At 45.1% G+C, this 16,521-nt stretch overlaps 1 protein-coding gene and 1 pseudogene across 1 annotated transcript in view; both read left to right on the forward strand.

Annotated features, from left to right (window-relative positions):
- Positions 1–16,521, forward strand: part of mr (anaphase promoting complex subunit morula) — a 226,098-nt gene that overhangs the window by 154,900 nt on the left and 54,677 nt on the right. The window lies entirely within an intron of this gene.
- On the forward strand, positions 14,366–15,715 carry LOC137658662 (piggyBac transposable element-derived protein 4-like; annotated as a pseudogene).

Here is a 16,521-nt window from a genome sequence, read left to right on the forward strand (position 1 = left end):
TCTCACTTTTTTCTCTTGGCTTGATGAGAATGGACATGTCCGCTCTCTACTCTCTAAAGACTTGGCCATTATGTTCAGATTCTTTTTCTTTTCAGGTGTGTGTATTTCTTCTTCTGTCTCCTCTTGCAGACTTGACCAGGGCCTGAAGACCTTTCTTGTGTTACCTTCAAGTCCTCCGTTGATACCAACCCCCATTTATAGTGTCCGACCTGCAGGGCCTTCCGCTGTGGCCAGGGTAACACCTGTGAGGATTGTAGGGAGTGGTCTGTTTCCCAGTCGGAGAGATTTGGGCACCAGCAGAAGAAGTAGTCCAGGAGGGATTCTTCACCTTGGAGGTCGTCTTCAAAGGCGAAGAAACCTCGACACCTTCTGTTACCCCCGGTCTTTTCCCAAAGCTCCTGCTTGTTTGGCTTCTTCCGAGGGGCGGTCGAGTAGGAGCGTAGACCAACTTACTCCAGGGGAACCTCGGGATCCGGGGATGTTGTTGCTTCCCCTAAAACGACATGTTCGCCCTGCCCTTGGGGGAGTCCTCCTCACTCTTATTTGTTGCAGGTTTGGCCATTGCTTGGTGTGGTTAGGCCTCCTTCTAGGGATGTACTCATGGAACTTCTGCAGTGCGCGTCCCAGAGGGGTCCTTTTCCGGTGTCCTCCAAAGTGGAAATTCTGTCTCCTGTGGGTGCTATTATTGACGCTCTGGGTGTCTGCGAGCCCACCTCTTGCCTTCTCATGCTCTGCTATTCCTGCGCGTTGACGAGACCAGCACATTAGTTCTCCTCCCCAATGACAACCTTCTGCTGACTACGAGACCTCATGCCACCCCAGGATCTTTTCCTCCTTCCAGGGACCGTAGTCCTCTACGTGCATCCAGACCTTCGTCCCCACCCTCCATTAGGCAGAGCTATAGTTCTCGAGACCTATACTCTTCTCACTATTCTCCTGCTCTTGATCGTCGCTCGTCTCCTGTTCATCACTTGCCGACTCGTGCTCGTCACTCAACATCTCGTGATAGTTGTTTGCCAGCTCATGCTCATAACTCTGCAGATCATCATTCGCCTGCCTGTTGTTCTCCTGTTTGCAATCACTTGATACCTTGTGAGGCTGTGCACCATCTCGTCCTCCACCTAGACGATCTCCTGCCAGACGACGCTCACCTGCCCAAAGCGTAGCCAGTGCGCCACTCTTCATCTTACCGCTCTCCAGCGCGTCACTCTTCATCTCGCCAGGGTGCTACTTGCCATCTCACCGCTTGCCAGTATGACACTCTCCTGCTCACCGCTCTCCGACTTATCATTCGCCTGCTCGTAGATCCCTAGCTCGACGATAACCAACTCGTCACTCTCAAACGCGTCGCTCGCCAATGTGTAGCTCTTCTATGCGTCGCTCGCCAACATGTCACTCGCCACTCGCCGCTCACCTGCTCGTCAATCTCCAGCATGTGTACATCAATATCCAGCCCAACAGAGATCTCTGAGACCTACCCTTCCTTCTCTCCCACGCTCTCCATCTCCCACGCGTGAAATTGAAGTTTCCCATGCGCGATTTCCATTCTTTCGCATTTGTCACACTGTTGACACACAAGTTTCTGCTAATGGGCCAACACTTACCGTATTGTGACGACTGTTTGGTACCTTTAACAGTGAGGCATTTGTTGATTGAATGCCCCAATTATAACAACTTAAAAAATAGATATCTGTTTGAGGCTCGAGGTGAGTTGGCCAGGTTCATCCTTGCCAAGATTCTTGGACATGATATGTCCTACTGTGTGAGTGGCATTTTTAGATTTATTTCAGAAGCAGGCCTTCTGAAAACTATTTAACTTTATAATGACATTTCAACTTTTATGGTTTTAGTTGAGCATTCTTTTATTTTTTATATGTAATAAAGGATATCGGCGTCAATGACCTTAGATGTCAAGCTTTAAATCAATCAATCAATCAATGGAAGCTCATGCCAAATGGCTCAGAATTTTGTATGTATTACTATAGTGTGGTAGAATAGGGGAAAGAAAACGATTCATACCAATAGAACACTTTTTTCCCCAAAAATCAGTCGATCATATATTCTAAGGTGACGAAATCGTATACCATTCTACCTAAGGTGGCAGCTGTTTATAGCTGACATGGTTCCATGGTCTAACCTTTCCTTACTCGGCAGGTATGTTGACGCAATGCGGCAAAAGGCAGCGACCGGTAAACAATCTCATAGGGAACCAGTCAGAAGGTAAGAGAAATAATACAGACCGGTAAAAAAGGGAGCCAGCTGGTAGGGTTGACTGCCACTTGAGTAGTTGTTAACATTAGATTTATCAAGGAATAGGATTCTGCCCATTGAAATTGACGAGAGCTGTTTGAAAGAGCCAGGATACAAAGAATTCGCAACTAGGAGGTATCCAATTGATCAGTTTTAAAGGATAATGTTCCTCAGATATGTATGGTAGGGTGTAGACACAGCTGACAAGTTTAAGGCGACGGCTAAGGTGGCAAAGGGAAAGCTCTTTTATAATAAAGGAGGGAGAGACCCCTAGTCTACTCACATCTAGAGCTAGCGGAACTCAAGCCAGCAAGTCTGGAAAATAGGGCAATGTGGTAACCACTCAAGCTAGGGAAATTCCCACCGAGCAGAGGAGCCGAGGCTCCACAGCGAGAATGGGGAGGAAGCCTCTACCAGAAACGAGGCGACTGTTAAGGCGTTAAAAGAAAAGATCCATTTTAAGGATCTAATCCCTCTACCTATCGAGGATTACGCTGACAGAAACTCCAAGCCGTCCAGTCTAGATACAGAGTTTAGTAATTGACGGGTCCTCAAATGCCAAGGAAAGGCAGACTAGGCTAAGGAACTGTAGTTCCATGGCCAGGAAGAAAACGCAGCCTTACCAGGCAGGGGAAGGAGCAGCCAGCCTACCAAGAGGTAGCCGCTGAGGTGGCAGAGAAAACGAATTCTCCTGCCTACCCGCAATTAGACTAACCGTCTCAGGTATATAAGGACTCCTCAGATGCCAGGGAAGATCAGACTAGGCAAAGGAACCTGAATTTCTTGGCAAGTGGGACTAAGTCTATTGGGGAGGGGGAAAAGGAAGGGAGTCTAGAAAAATGGTAAGGCAGCAGGAGAAGAAGGCCTAACTTTAGTATTAGAAAAATCCTAATTTGTACCTAGGTAGATACAGAGAACTAGTTCTCCCAAGCATCTGCCACCTTGCCAAAGACTAAGGATAAATAGCCTAGAAGAAGGGTGAGGTGGCAGGAAAGGAAGGTCTACCTGTCGATATTAGAACAGAATTAGTTTCGTTCTAACGGACCAGCAGAGTGTAGACAAAGGGAACGAGTTTCGTCAACCAGCGCCGCCTATCCAAAAACTGAGGCTAAGTAGGTGAGAGTGGAATACTGTCGACCTAAGTTGATTGTGTCTAGCCATCTACAACTCCCGAGGGAATCTGTTCAAGGCGGCAATTCCCCGCTATGATGTATCAATACACAGGGATGTATGCTAACCGTCACGAGAACCATACGGTTACGTGACAAGAATGGGAGGGTGGGGACAGAAAAAGTAGTTAGCCCAGGCCATAGACTAGGGGTAAATAGTTAGCCTAGGCCATAGACTAGGTAAAACAAGCATGCAATAAAGCAAATGTCTAACCTAGAATAATACCACAATTGTAAAAGTATATACGTAACACATTTCAACAAGGCTAGCTAAGAAATTCCCATAAAACACTGAGGAATTTGAAAATATGAGCTTCCGGCTTCGACCATGCGTTGGTGACGAAATAGAAACAGATGCCTCGCGCAATAAACAAGGGGGGTGATATGATATTCTCCCCCCAAAAAACGGATTTTGAGCGAAGCGAAAAATCTATTTTTGGGTGAGATAGCCATGACGTCCTGATGGGGAGGTTCCTTCGGTAGCTTCCTTGGGTATATTTAACTACAAGGATATTCCCAGAGAATTAAACCACAGGTTATCACAGAATTCTAACTTCTGGTGCGAGTACCCTAAAGGTTTCCCTCTAGGATATCGTATATCAACAGGGGACGTATGTATTAACACGCCACATAGCTATCTGCACCCCATATAGAGTTAACACTTCGATATGGAAAGGTGGAGAATAACTGGGGAGCCATTCCACAGTTACACTCATCCGTGGCTGCTTTTGGTACTCGAAACGTAAACAAAAGGGGGCCATTGCTAAATGACGTCACGTCCGTCCTCATCCTGATACCAGCTCCTTGCTAATCTCCATGATACAGCAGGACAGGGCGTGGTCTGAAAGGCTGGACTAGAATAGACGGGAGGGTCCATCAGGACGTCATGGCTATCTCACCCAAAAATAGATTTTTCGCTTCGCTCAAAATCTGTTTTTTGGGCTCAAGCCATGACGTTCTGATGGAAGAGTACCAGAGAATCAATGTTTCGTGGAAAATTTCCCCTTTTTTAAAGTAAGTGCCAAGGGCTCTGAATAGAGGTATGTAATGTGACCTCGGTAGAGGTTCCGTGGGGATCCAGCTTCCTGCCCCCCTGGCAGAGAAGTCCCGGCGGATTATACCAAAATCCGAAGTGGTCATCGAAGGGCTACTCACCCTGTGGAGAGTTTGTGCAGGACTCGGAGACAAGACAGAAGGTTAATATTCGGGTAGGAATATTCTCAAGTGTAGACAAGTGATAATTAATCACTATACTCCATGGATTAGAGATCAATCTGGTCTTAAAGACATGACGAAGGTAAGTATTCAAGTAGGAACAATACGCAGCATGGGTGAGTATATAATACAGATAATCTATATTATTCTTCTCATTCCAAAGTAAAGGGGTAATGAAACTATGGCAATCATGTATTTCATAATGGTAATAGGAGCGAAGAGAGACGCACAAGTAATAAAATAGACATTTTATTTCATAAATTGCAGGTTATAGTAATAATAATTGCAATAAAGGTGTAAAGTTAATTTACAATAATAAGAATAATGTACATAGAAAAATAAGACTTCAATCTTGAATCTGAAAGAAATTTCACATTTAGAAACACAAGTTCCGGAGGAACGTCAGTCTTTATCAAAGAAAAACACATCATGCCCTAGGCCATGTGGCACTCATGTGAAGTCTATGACATTTCACCTTGAAAGAACAGTCTATTAGAAACACTAAGTGTCCATGAAATCACTATGTATCACACAAGGGTCAACACAGGCACCCTTAGAGTTAAAGTCCCAAGTAACTCGCTGTTCTATGCAGAGTTAAACGGCAGGTTTCATAACACTACCTGCGGCTACCACGAAATGTTTAACTTCATGCACTTGTTTTGCGTAGTGCTTGAAGAAAACGCGCAACGATTTCCACCCTGTGAAGCTCTTGAGGCTTTCGAAATCCATACTCTGGAAGAAATTCAGAGAAGACGCGACTATTCTAGGATCATGACCTGCGGGTGTACTGTCAGGATCCGCTCTGCGAATGAAGTAGGTGATTTTCGCTCTTAGTTGTTTCAGTGACAGGTCGCTACCCGATGTTTCTCCTTTGAAGAGTTGACCTCCACCGAAGTCTGAGGTTCTTCGAAGATAGACCTTGAGACTCTCCACTGGACATAGAGAGACATCTTCCTTCAGGGGGCAGATTCTCCAGGGGCCCCATCTCTTGGTGGGTATTTCATTTTTTGCAAGAAACGTCGGATCAGGGAAGAGGGTAAGTTCTCCTGTGTCTGCGAACAGGATATGACCCTCGTCTCTTGATAATGCCACTATTTCGCTGACTCGGGCTCCCGAGGCGAGAGCAAAAAGGAAGATAACTTTGTGAGTCAGGTCCTTGAGAGGGCACGAATCGTTGTCCAAGGTAGAGGCAAAATGGAGCACCTTGTCCAGAGACCAGGAGCTAGGTTTTGGCGGAGGTGCTGGGCGTAGTCTAGCGCATGCCTTTGGTAATTTATTGAAGATATCGCTGGACAGATCAATCTGGAAGGCGTACAGTAGTGGTCTAGTTAAAGCCGATTTGCAGGTAGAAATCGTGTTGGCTGCTAAGCCTTGTCCATGAAGGTGAATGAAGAAGGACATGCAAAAATCAATGGTGATTTCCGTAGGATTTTTTGCTTTGACGAACGAGACCCACTTTCTCCAGGAGGATTCGTATTGCCGTCGTGTGGATTCGGTCTTGTATTCCTCGAGGAAGTCTAGACTTTTCTTCGAGATCCCAAACCTTTTCTTTGCGGCTAAGGAGAGAAAATCATGAGATGAAGGTCCCTGACTTTCAGTGATGAAGCGAAGACAGTCGACTTCTGTACTTGCTGGGAGAGAACTGGGCCCGGGAGGGGGATCAGCGTGGGCTGCAGCTCCAGGACCAGGGGGTACCAGTTGCTCCGGGGCCACTTGGGAGCCACTAGAGCCGCTGTCCCTTTCAAGGTTCTCAGTTTGGAGAGGACTTTCAGCAGAAGGTTGGGGGGAGGGAACAGGTATATCCTGGACCATCTGTTCCAATCCAGTGACATGGCATCCACTGCTTCTGCCTTGGGGTCCTCGTACGGGGCCACATATCGAGGAAGTTGATTGTTGTCGCTCGTTGCGAAGAGATCGATCTGAAGTTCTGGGACTTGGCGAGAGATGAAGGAGAATGATCTTGCGTCTAGAGACCATTCCGACTCTATTGGGTTTGTCCGTGATAGAGCGTCCGCCGTCACGTTGCGGAATCCTTGTAGGTGAACTGCAGACAGGTGCCATTTCTTCTTTTCTGCCAGACGGAAGATCGGAAGAAGTACCTGATTTATCTGGGGCGATCTCGAGCCCTGACGATTGAGACATCTGACTACCACCGAGTTGTCCAGAGTCAGACGGATGTGGATCGAGGGAGGCGGAAAGAGTTTCTTCAGGGTGAGAAGGACCGCCATGGCCTCCAAGATGTTGATGTGAAACGTCTTGAATAGGGGACACCATGTTCCTAGAACCTGTCATTGGTGGGAGTGACCTCCCAACCCTCCAGTGAAGCGTCCGTGTGGATGTTGAGCGATGGAGGCGGGTGTTGAAGAGGAATGGACCTTTTCAGGGCCTTTGCTTCCGACCACGGCTTTAAGAGTAACCGAAGTCTGTTTGGGAGCCGTCTCTTGAGGTCTCTTCGAGCGATGGATGCAGAACGTCTCCAGACTCCCGCGGCATCCTTTAGCTGTGCGCGAAGCACTGGGTTTGTCACAGAGGCGAACTGTAGAGAGCCTAGAACTTGTTCCTGCTGTCGTCTTGAGATCCGTTTGGATTTCAGCAGTTTTCTGACAGACCCTGCTATTTCCTTCCTTTTCTTCTGCGGGATGGAAAGGCGGTGTGACTGAAGATCCCAATGAATTCCCAACCATTGGAACTTCTGAGCTGGAGAGAGGCGAGATTTCTCGGCGTTTATCTTGAATCCCAGATGTTCTAGGAACTGGGTGACTTTGTTGCAGGATCGTACACAATCTTCGGGCGATGTCGCCCAGACCAGCCAGTCGTCTAGGTAAGCCATCACTTGGACGCCGCGAAGGCGGAGCTGTTGGACGATGGCGTCTGCCAGCTTGGTGAAGATCCGTGGGGCCACGTTGAGCTCGAAGGGCATGGCCCTGAAGGCGTAACTTTTCCTTTGGAGTCGAAATCCTAGGTAGGAGGAAGCGTGATGGTTCATTGGAACGTCCCAGTAGGCATCCCCCAGGTCTATGGAGACCGTGTAGGCCCCTTGAGGCAGGAGGGTCCTTATTTGTTGAAGAGTTAGCATCTTGAACTTGTTGTTCGCAATGAACTTGTTGAGGGGGTATAAGTCTAGAATGACTCTGAGTTTGTCGGAGTCCTTCTTGGGGACGCAAAATAGTCTCCCTTGGAACCTGGTTGACTTTACCCTCCTGATCACCTTCTTGTTCAAGAGTTCCAGGACGTACTCTTCCAGGAGGGGTGTTGACTGTTGGAAGAATTGCTGGAAGGCTGGGGGTTGTTGTGTCCAGCTCCAGCCTAGTTCCTTCTTGACGATGCTGTGTGCCCAGGGATCGAAGGTCCAACGATACTGGAATTGGTGGAGTCTTCCTCCCACCGGAAGCACTTCATTGCTTCCTGGTTTCCCGAGGGTTTGCCACCTTGGCCGCTAGCTCCCCTTCCTCCTCTGCCTCTGGAGGGGCGGCGAGACGAATCTCTGCCGAAACCTCTGTTTGAGCCTCTACCTCTGGGACGAAAGGTAGTGGTGTGCTGCTCAAATGCAGGGGGTGAAGACCGGTGACTGCAATACCACCGGTTGGGTGACCTGCTAAAAGGTCTGTTGTGGCTGAGCTGCCACTTGGGGAGTAGCGGAACCCGGAAACTGCCGTCTCTGTTGACGTTGCTGGGGTTTGGGCTTTTGAGGTTTCCTCTTAGGTTGAGGGCCATCGTCCTGAGAGGATTTCCTGTTCTTCGACATGCCCCACTTATGGAGAAGGTTCCTGTTCTCCGTGGCGCCCTTGTCAGCGATCTCTTTCACCAAGGAGGATGGAAAGAGGTATTTACCCCAGATATTGGAGGAAATCAGCCTCCGGGGTTCGTGTTTCACCGTCGCGTTCGCGAACACGAATTCACGACAGGCTCTGCAAGCCCTAGTGAAGCTGTACAGGTCCTTCATTACCGTTGCCAAATGCGTTTTGGCTAGGACCATGTAGAAGTCCGGGATTCTAGTGTCTCCGGCCATGACTTCAAGCTGTACCTGGAGGGACAGCGATGCGGCAAGCCTCTCCTTCGTATCTTGTTCCCTACGAAGGAGGTGATCATTGAGCTTTGGGAGGTCCTCATTAAACTGACGACCGGCAACGTCAGGCTCTAACTTCCCCACTGTGAATGTTGACTGGACGTCTTTCCAGTGTCTATCATCAGGGGGAACAGTAAGGGAGAAGGGTCTGCACTCCTCCAGTACAGGGCAAGGTTTCCCTTCTTCCACTGCTTTCAATACCGCAGTGAAGGCCTTTTCTATAAAGGAGAAGGTCGCATTGTTCGGCGCAACAAAGGTTGGGTGCTTTTTGCTAAGCGCTGGCATCTTGGAATTGGTGAAGCCCCTACTCTTCACCGTATTGGCTAGCATAGCCTGGGCCTTCGTGAGATCGAACACAATTACCTCCTTCGGTTCGGTCTCTTCTTTAGAGGCGGGTTCGGACCTGAGCCGGACGTAACAGTCCGGATAAGCCTCAAAATTCGGGAAGAATTCCACTTCTTCCAACACGATCGAGCCGACCTTCTCACTGATGAAGATCTTGCCAGTGGTGATCGGCATGTGCTCGGCATACCTCCATTGGTTAGTATCCGAGCAAGCAGGGAGGTCCTTAACCGAAATCCGTTTCGGTTGTTTAAAACTTCCTAAGTTAGACCTGAATAGCTCGTGGGTCTCGCGAAGTTTTTTATCCATGAGGGCTTCAAGCATCTTGAAGACCACCTGAGTGCCTTATGGGAGAGGATCCGGGGTGGCAGAAGTCGAAGGAACGGATTCCTCGGTGGGTGTAGGAGTCGGTGCGGGGGTAGGAGTGGGAGTGACATCACTCCGAATCAGGGTACCGTATTCCACCTGATCTTCCTCATAGTCGAGCTCCTCGCCCATGAGGTTCCTCTCTGTTCCTTCCGAAACTTCCGACATACTTTCTGTGGTGTCAGAATCTAGACTGCACTCATGCATGGACTGGGCCGCCATGACAATATCAGGTTCCACCACTATCTGGACGGTGGGAATCTGATCACTGGGGACCACTGAGTCTTTTGATGCCTTCGGAAACAGCAAGGCCCTCAAATCTTCGGTGGCGAGATATGGTCCGGTGGCGTTCTTCTGGAAGCCACACACCCACTTGCGTAGCTTCTCCCGAGCGTTGTCCCTTGCCTCCGCTGAAGGAGGATCGTCGAACGCTTCGACCAGACGACTCTTGCAGACTGTACAGTGCTGCGGGTCCCAGAATTTCAGGTCGCCTTTCTTGGCGGCGCAGGGGGCGTGTGTCCGACACGCCTTGTGCCCGTAGAAGTCCGGGCGTATCACTCCGCAGAAGTTGCTTTCGCACTTCATATACTCTTCCTGTAAAAGAAAGAGATCATGAGTACATGGAAGGCATAAGAATGACTTACATTACTCTAAGATTAAGATTAAGTAATCAAAATTTTATTTAACATTAAATAATTCATAAGTATTATAATGTTTGAGGGTAGAGAGCGGGAAAGGAAGTAGATAGACACATACTTGTGAATCCCGCCCAGTCGGTTACCGTAACCTTATCATTAGGCAATTTCTTTTGTGGCCGAAGGACACAAAACGGAAATCCATGTGGATAACCCGTGGTGGGTAGAAGCTAAGCCTCTAACAGAAATTGCCTGCGAGGTGTATCAGGGACTGAGACCACTCAGTTCCCTGGGGTAGAAGGGTAATAGGAGACCCCGTATTACATATAGGCTCCGGCAATCGGCCGTGCTAAGACATACAGAGTATGCTGGAATATTGTAATGTGCAAGAAGACAGCACAGCCACAAATTTAGATGGTAAGACAATACCTATATATAGAAGTGGCTAAGGCATCTGGCTGCAGTGTGAGGACTGTCGGCATGTTGTCGGCAGGTATGAGAAGGGGTGCATGTCCCTTGGCGTCTCCGGAGGGTGCCGACAGGCCGACGGCACGCCGGAAGCCGATCCAGCAGGGTGGAAGGCATCAAGACAGACACATTGAGTATCTAAGCAAAATACCATCTTGGCGACCGCTGGAACAGCGGCGGGTCGCCGGCGGGAGGCGCCGGCTCCGGCAGCCGAAGGCTGACGGCTTGGTGAGCTTGGATCAGTTCATAAGATAATTATGTATATGGCAGTATACCCAGACCGCCGGCATGCTGACGACTTAGAGGAGGGGGGGGGAAATCTTATGAAAGAGTGTCACCAGAGGTAAGGCAGTATCGCCGGCAGTAGAGGCGGCAAGGGACCGGCACCATGATAGAAGGAGAGACAGGTAAGGGGGGGATTGGAGGAGTAAGACCACATACCCCTCCGGCATCCCTCCGGAGAGAATGCACTCATGAACGGAGTAGGTACTTCTAGCATCCAATGGCAGGGGGCCGGGTTAGAGTACACTCAAGAGGGGGAACCCCCTGCTGGACAAACCGCTGCCAGTGGCTACCCCCATAGAACGCTATGAAGGGTATGTGTACCAGAGCGGCCAGCTCAGCAGGAGAGCAAGATAGCCCTATCACTCCACCCAAGGGAGGAGTTGTAGGACTAGGGACAGATGTGTATAGGTAAGCCTATGTATAGGCAAGCCTACACCAAAGGGATAGGTGGGGAGGGAGAAGAAGAGGGGTCTTTCATAGAGGATGCTCTGTACAAGAACGGCCACCAAGGATAGGGAGAACGCTCCCTAGCCTAGGATAGGTAACCAGAATGAGATTGGTACAAGGGTACCGTCTCAAACTATAAAAGTACAGAACTAGCGCCCCCCCCCCCAAAAGCCTAACCTAGATAAGGAGTGTTAATTCCCAGGCTAGGTAGGCTGAAAGACACATCGCAAGTTGCAGGAAGGGATGAGTAACCCAACCGGATGCAACTGTGGAAGGGCAGAGCCGTTCCTCTTTCTCGGTCGCAACCCTAAGGGGGGATCATTCTCTTAGGGTAGACAGAGAAGCGATAAATACTCTGATTGTGGACAAGATTCCCCTATATAGAAGGGGAAGCATGGCCACACAGAGGGAATGCCCGCAGGCAGGGGATTGAGGGAGCATATAGGGGTTCCTACATTTAGGTTAAGTTAGAAAGGAACGCAATCAAACCGATCCCCTATATGGTCCCTGAAGGCGAAAACACTTACATCACTGTTAACAGTATGATAAATAATGCCACAATCTTCATAACTTAACCTAGGATCACTGGAATATATCATGCATGAACACAAGTGCTAGGCTATCTAGCCTAGGGGCTAAGCTAGCGATCTAGTATGGGGTCGAACGACGACCGAGTAGTAGAGCGTTTAAACACGATATACGTAGTTCCTAGCTATGAAGACTAAATAACTAACAATATCAATTAGTTAAGAGGCCGGATAAAGCTGTTCTGTCTAGCTAAATAAGGCATGCAAATGAACAGCGACGCCATAAAATGGCGCGTCTGGTAGCGGCACAGCTCTGCCACAAAACACAATATTTTACGAAAAGTAGAAGTTACTTTACGGCTAGAGCTTATTTAAACAATACTGGGACCTGGTACTCAACTTTCCAGAAGAAGGCGAGGCTGAAGGTAAAGACATAACGGCGATGTAAGTCGATGAAAATCGCACAAGGGGAAATCCGTCTAGAGCAAGGCGCTACAAGCAGAAGGATGAGGACGGACGTGACGTCATTTAGCAATGGCCCCCTTTTGTTTACATTTCGAGTACCAAAAGCAGCCACGGATGAGTGTAACTGTGGAACGGCTCCCCAGTTATTCTCCACCTTTCCATATCGAAGTGTTAACTCTATATGGGGTGCAGATAGCTATGTGGCGTGTTAATACATACGTCCCCTATTGATATACAATATCCTAGAGGGAAACCTTTAGGGTACTCGCACCAGAAGTTAGAATTCTGTGATAACCTGTGGTTTAATTCTCTGGGAATATCCTTGTAGTTAAATATACCCAAGGAAGCAACCGAAGGAACCTTCCCATCAGGACGTCATGGCTTGAGCCCAAAAAAGGGTATTGTACTCAACCGATAAATATACTGTAAAGCAGAAACATTCATAATCCCAAAAATGCACAAAAACTTTAAAATAAGGCAGAAAACTTCCTAAGCATGCAGTCAAGATGGCGGCTGCATGAAGGAATAGTGAACCAGCGAACGTGTTTACAGTAACACACTGGTATCGGAGTTGTAACGGCTCTTCCACGTATCAAATCCTATCCCATATCCTTCGAGACAAGGTTAACTCTGTTCTGGGAAGGATAGCCATAGTTGTTTTAAACGTGTTCCTGTTACATACACGATATTTTTCGGGATATTTGCTCCAGGGGTAATAAGCCTGTGATACCTCTACAGGTAAAATTCTCTGGTATATCACTCACAGGAAATATCCCTAGTAGAAAGCTGCTTAGAGGAACTTACATCAGGATGACAAGGCTCGAGCCCAAATAAGTCGTTGTGATAAAAAGCTTGAGGGTTGAAGGAAGAATTTGAAAAGGAAGTGAACAGGTAGATTGCTGAAGGTATGTTAGTTCCATGGAAAGAAGAGGTTAAAGTTGGTATTATTCCTCTAATGGCAGTGGAACAGCCAACAAAGAATAAGGTGAGACCAGTGCTTTATTTTCATGTTCTTAATATGTATGTCAAGTGTCACACTGAGGATGATGTGACTCTGTTGTATTCAGCGAGACACTACGTAAATGGCGACAGACAGGTGAGAATGTGCCTGTTGTGCATTTGAAGTCATCTTACCTCCAGTTGTGTTTTGATCAAAAATTGTTGCCATATCAACTAGTGAACTACAGTATAAGGGTCAGACATTTTGCCTTATAAGATTGGGATACGGGTTGAACCCTGCACCACGGATTATATGTCGGATACTAAAGACTGTATTAACCCTTTCACTGCGGAGAACGACTTTAGTTTATTCAGATTCATAACCTTTCACTGCGGAGAATGACTTAACTCCACACTGCGTAAGAAATTTTAAGCTTAGTGCCTTTTGTTGACGATTTATCTGGCTTCTACATGCTGCCATCTGTTGCCGATTTTATGAACTACCGACTCTTTGAAGGTCTCATCATTTCTCTCCCATTCACTCGATGATTTTGGTAATTTTTTTGTTATTTTTTACGTTATGTCAACATGAAATTATGATATATATGCATGTTTTTTTCAATATAAATCAATATTATTCATAGAGTTATCATAATATCATGCTTTCCAAAGTTCGTTTACCAAAAGTGAAAATTTGTTTACATTAGAGCTGAACAGTTGCCATAACAACTACCGTACACAAATAAAAACGTATTTCTTAGTACAGTATTGGATGTTCAAAATGTGACAGATAATGATGTTTTCAGACATCAATATAGAAATTTACTCAATTAAATGAATAATAGTCAAATAACAAACACATTCACGAGAAAAGAAATTTTGTGTCCTAAATCCAAAGCTTTGTTTACATTCGTTAGCTGACGTTTAGTCTGTTAGTTGCCTATCAGTCCCTTCACTTTTTTACAGCATAATTTAGTGATACAAGTTGTTGATAAAGATATGATTTGTTAATAAATGCTTGTTTCACAGTAGGATAAATTTCATATATAGTTGTAAATTATGGTATTATTATACTATTAGCAAAATATTTGATATTGCTCTGCTTTTATCAGTCAGTTGAATTTGTCCTTGTCCTTTTAATTTTTCCCTTTAACTCTGGGTTGAAGAATTATTTTTTTTCCTTTGTTTTATATGTGTGATATGGCCTCTACTTCTTGCCAAGTATCTTTAAAAGAAATTGATGACATTTTGTTTGGATCTGATTCAAGATGTGTGTCAGATATTGATGAACCAAATGATGATTATTATGATGAGACGACTGATAAGGATATAAATAAAGATGCCCCAGCAACATGCTCATCACCCACAGTTGATGTGGCAAATTCCTTAGGCTGGATTAGAATGAACTATAAAAGCAATAATCCCACCAAAATAGATAATATTTTTTATTACATAGCCCATTATAAAATGATTAACTTTGAAAACTTGAATCCATATGAGTGTTTTTCCCAGAAAAAGTTTACGAACATGTTGGAAAAGAAACTAATAAGTATTTTAAATCAATGATTAGCTACAAAACAACCTTTGTCCAAAATATCAAGATACCAACAATGGTCAGATGTAACTAGTGATGACATAAAAGCTATTGATGCTATTGAAATAGCCTACAATTGAAAGTTACTTTACTGAAAATAGCTTTTTATTTGATGCTCCAAGATTCGGAGAATTATTATCTCAGGACAAATACCAGTTGATTAGATCTGCTATTCATTTTAGGGATAATGATAAAAAAGATGGAAATGATAGTCTCTCTAAGATTAGACCAATTTTAGATATGGTACATGGATTTATATGGGAAGAACTATGTTAGCAATAGAGAAATCAGTATTGATGAAAGCATAATGAAATTTAAAGGTAGATTATTTTTCAAACAATATTTACCATCAAAGCCTTCAACTAAATGGGGAATAAAATTATGGTCTATGGCAGGTGCTCATACTGGTTACCTACTTAGAGTTTAATTTGTATACTGGGAAAGAAGCTGCTTATCCACCATCAGATGGGTTGAGTACTCATATTGTTCTGCCTTTGTTTGAGGGTTATGAAAGCAAAGGTCATATCATTTATATGGACAGCTTTTATAAGTGTATCCCTTTTTGATAAACTACTTCAGAGAAAAACTTTAGCTTGTGGAACAGTTAGGGTGAATAAAAAGGGTCTACCAACTGATATGAAACAAATATTGGTAGAAAAGGGAGCTTTCCTAGTAACATGGGTAAGGAGTGATGGTAAAAGGCTTGCTTGTTCTTGGCAAGACACAAGCAGGGTTAATTTACTGTCAAGCCTTGGAACAGTAGGTACATATTAAGTGAAACTTCATTAAAAAAAGAGTGACAGAAATAGACAAGCGATGTGTTCATGTAGAATATAATAAGTATATGAGAGGAGTTGATAAGTTTGATCAGCTATGCTCAACATATGCTTACAAAAGTCAGAAATGGTACAAACCAATTTGGTATTCTATCATTGAAGCAGCATTAGTAGACTCAAACATATGCTACAACATTCAGAATCCCACTGCTTAGTTGGATCAGAAAAAAATCTTGGAAAAATTATTAACACTACGTTAGAAGGGTATAAGCGGAGCAAAACTCAAAGAAAGGGTAGATTTTCAAATGCAATGGAATCTAGATTAACTGAAAGGCATTTTCCAGCTTAATATGTTGACAAAAACCATAAACCCCAATGTATTGTATGCTCTATCTTGCCAAAGAATTGCTTGATGAAAGGTAAAAGCGAATGTAAAAGAAAGCAAATAATCTATTTTTGTTATCAAATTGTTGAAAAGCCCCCTCTTTATATCATTCCATGTTTTGAGACATAAAATACCCATAAAGTGTACAAAAGCATTGCCAATGTGAAAAATAAATGTATGAGTCACTGATAAATTGGGTGAAGAATTATTGGTGGAATCGATAAAATCATCTTTGAAAAAGAATTTTTGTGATTTTTCTTTATTTTTTCCTTTTTATCGAAGAATTTAAGGCATAAAGACATATACTTGGGAAAATATTGTTAAATTCTAAAAACAGAAAGGTTATAGAACACAAAAAACTCAAGTTTCAGTAAATTTTGAGCATTTTTAATTTTTTAGTGCAAATGTGCACAGAGCTGTGCAACATCCCTATTAGAATATCTGCAGTGAAAGGGTTAAGTAAGGATGAAAAAATCAAGTAAGAGAGCAACCTGTTCATATATAGATGACATTCTTGTAAATGAATCGATAGCTTCTGCTGCTAAGATGATTAGACGCTTGAATACATTTGGGTTGATAACAAAGTCCCCAA

The sequence above is a fragment of the Palaemon carinicauda genome, chromosome 19, assembly GCF_036898095.1.
Source record: "Palaemon carinicauda isolate YSFRI2023 chromosome 19, ASM3689809v2, whole genome shotgun sequence".
In the NCBI taxonomy this organism is placed as follows: Eukaryota; Metazoa; Arthropoda; class Malacostraca; order Decapoda; family Palaemonidae; genus Palaemon; species Palaemon carinicauda.